Source organism: Chroicocephalus ridibundus, chromosome 8, assembly GCF_963924245.1.
Source record: "Chroicocephalus ridibundus chromosome 8, bChrRid1.1, whole genome shotgun sequence".
Taxonomy (NCBI): Eukaryota; Metazoa; Chordata; class Aves; order Charadriiformes; family Laridae; genus Chroicocephalus; species Chroicocephalus ridibundus.
Window position 1 is genome coordinate 46,057,688 of NC_086291.1, and position 3,411 is coordinate 46,061,098.

The following is a 3,411-nucleotide window of genomic DNA, read 5'->3' on the forward strand; positions in this document are numbered from 1 at the left end:
TAACAGTAAATCTGTGGAAAAAGCCTCATATAGAATAAGTGGTTACAGCCCTTCTTTGAATCAAAATACAACTTCAATGATGATTTTGACCTACCAACAGAATTCATGTATCTTATTGTAAAAGATTTTACAAAATCTATTGTAAATCATTAATGACAGTTATTTTTGTTCATAGAACAATTGTACGATTTTGATTCTAAAAAACAGCAGTGCAGATTACGAGAGGAAGATTTGTCAGGAAGAAAACAAAACTGGCTGCATGGGCTAATCCAAGGTCAGTGAAGCTTCAGATGGTGAGCAGATACCAAACGTGAATCAATAGAGTTCCTCCAGTTTGTAGTGCTGGACCCTATTTACATCGTTAGGGTGGTTTTAAGTGCTGCCAGCCCCTAACTGTGTGTGCTGATTTGGTGGTTGGTCCTGTCAGTGTCCCCGAGATGCACGTCCCGGCTGTTCATGACCTGCTGGACCAGCTGCGGCTGAAGCCCCCGGTGTATGGTCCTGCTTGGAGACGGGGGAGCGTCGCCTAGCGCCCCGCAGCGCAACCGGCCCCACCTTTCCTCAGCCCTTCCACTGCGACGGGGAGTTTTTCTATTTAAAAAAGTAGAAAATGTAAAGTGAACACTAACGAGATTGCAAATAATCCTTCTAAATGGTTAGGAGTACAGATGAAGAAACTTCATGTTTTACTAACCAGAAGACATAACTAAATTAATAAATAATGAAATGAATTACAGGGTGGGGGGGAAAAACCCAATGAAAAGAACCAGTAATGGTGTTGGGAGCTGCAGCCTGTGGATAAGATCTTGTCAAACGAGAGCTTCTTCCTCACAGGAACGGATCCCTGTCATGGCGGCTGCCAGCACGTGCTTCCAGGCTGCTCTGTAGGACATACCCCTGGGCGGTGGTAGACATCTTTTCCTTGAAATCATCTTCTGCTGTTGCTTCTCCAGGTGAGTTCAGGGGCCTCTTGCATTGGGGAGTTACAAGAAAAACGTGCCTGTTGTTGCAAGCATGAGGGGAGCAGTTTGACAGAAGTGACTGGCACAGAAGTGGGGTACACTCACCCGGTGGCTTTGCTGAAGCCAGGGGACGCCGGAGCAGCGGCAGCGACACCCCGCAGGGCGTCACTTGCCCTCGGTGCGCTGCAGTCACATCCCGCTGCTCGCCTTCCCGGGAGTCCGAGCCGTGCCGCGCTCCCGCCTGGCCCTAAAAAGGGTCGGGGAAGTTACCGACGGCGCAGACCCTCTAGGCACGGACGGGGTTCGAACCCGTGATCTTCGGTTTACGAGACCGACGCCTTACCACTTGGCCACCGCGCCTGCGTTAAGTGCCCCTCCCGACGCCTTTCTATCGCTGGCGCCACTCTGGCAGTGCCGGCCGCGCCGACGGCTCTGCCCCCGCCGCGTGCGCCTGCACCTGGCGGGCGCGGCCGGTCGCCTCAGCGCCACCGCGGGCTCCCCTTGGGTAGGTGCCCGCTGAGGAGGCGGAATTCCTTGGTGGGGGCGCTGAGGAAAGCCCCTCGGAGCTGCCCCGGCCATCTGTGGAGACGTCCCTCTTCCCGCGTCGGCCCCGGCGAGGGACGTGGCCCCGCGGCGCTCCCGCCTCTGAGGGAGGGAGGGCGGGGCGGGGCGGGGCGGGGCGGCAGAGAGGGGCTGCTGTCTGAGGGAGGGAGCGGTTCTGTGGTGCCGCCACTGACTCTGGGGCACGCAGCTGTGCTGCAGCCGCCGATTTCTGTACCAAAAGATGGCACTCGTACGTTTAGATTAGTAAATGTGTTGGAAACAATGTAGTCTTCCTCAGACCAGAGAGAACAGCGTGGGGCGGGGGGGAAGGGGAAGCGGGAGTAAAATTTTCCTCTTTCGGGAAAAGAAGCAGAAATGCCAAACGTTCAGATAATTAAATGGTAAATACAAAATTAAACGCACTATGTGCCTGGTACCCGTTCCCTATAAAAAGCTTAGTATTGTGAAATGCAGAAAAGATACTAAAGTACATGTTTTTCTAGAATTGGGCTCATAGATATTTATGTGCTACTCTTGTTCACACTAGCTTCAAAGGACATACCCTCATCTGGACTACGGGAAATTGGGAAGCCAGAATAGTACTGTGCCAACACTTGCCACTTGTAACTTGTCATCACAGTTCTTGTGCAGCTTGCATCTGTGCTTGTTTTATTCATGTTTTTGTATCTTTGTGAGCAGAGAACTAATTTTACAATGGGAGGAAACAGAGGGGACTATTTGAATTATATGTGGAATTCATATATCTCTTCAAATACACTACAATTTTAATAAAAGTGTTTGGCCAGCATCAGAAAAGCTATTTAATGGTAAAGCAACTTCTAATGCTAAAGTTCTTCCTTAACTGTATGGGGAGATTGAAAGTTTGATTTGAAATCATAAAACTCTGAGTACATTAAGAGGAAATACTTGTTACTATCTACCTAAATAAAGTGTTATTTAATGGTGAGCTGATTTATCAAAACAATAGTTTTTATAACTAAAAATGTACATTTGTGTAATCGCCTGTGGGGTTTTTTGGTGTCTGCATACTTTTGTTTGAAAGTGTTTTTTCTGTTGGTCATTACCCTTGTTTGAGCTCTGTGTGAAAGCCTTTATTCTTTTATGCTGAATCCTCCTTATGCAGTATTCTCTTCTGACAAACTCTTTAAAAAGACAACAAGAATTTCCTAAAGGAAAATCTTTAGAAGACTCAGATACAGAAAAGATGTTAGAGATTTTGTTGGAAGGAGATCATCACCAGGTTCTTTTTCTTCCTTCCCTAAGCCTCGGTGTTATGAGATGGAGGTGTTGCTTTAGGAGAGGGCTTTGATATCTGTTTTAGTGTACAAAACTAGGCCTTTCTACAAATCTTACTGATTCTCTCGAGGAGATACAGGGGAACAGTCATATTTATGCAGAATTTGTGCAACTGTATAACTGAATTTATAAAGATTTGCTATGGGGTAGCTGGAATGCTCCTCAGTTATCAATTAATTAAGCTTAGACTTTGTCGTACCTTTATGAAAGAATGTTTCTCTTCACTATTTTAACTTTTCATCAACAGCAGCTGTCTTGGAGGGATTCAAGAATGATGCAGTGTTATGGTACAGTGGCCCTGCAGTCCTTGTTCTACAGAGAAGACTGGAGACTCATCTTCAGGTAATTTTTTATGTGAAGGGAAATACCTCTTAGAGTTACTCTATGATTTTACAGATAAACACTTAAAGGAAAAAAAAAACCTCTCACACACTCCCCTATTTGTTACTTTGATTCTCTTTTAGGAAGGTCTTGGTGGGGTTGCAGACTATAGCATGGGGGTGTGGGGCAATGTGCATGACTTTTTGCTATCGAGGAAACATCTCTAACTTGAGGCATATGCTGAGAAATACGTCACTCTTTAGCATTA

General features: G+C 46.5%; 1 non-coding gene across 1 annotated transcript; it reads right to left on the reverse strand.

The window, feature by feature from the left end:
- Positions 1 to 1,250: 1,250 nt before the first annotated feature.
- Positions 1,251 to 1,322, reverse strand: TRNAT-CGU (transfer RNA threonine (anticodon CGU)). The gene has a single exon. It is a non-coding gene; the product is annotated as a tRNA-Thr (tRNA).
- Between the last annotated feature and the right edge of the window lie 2,089 nt (positions 1,323 to 3,411).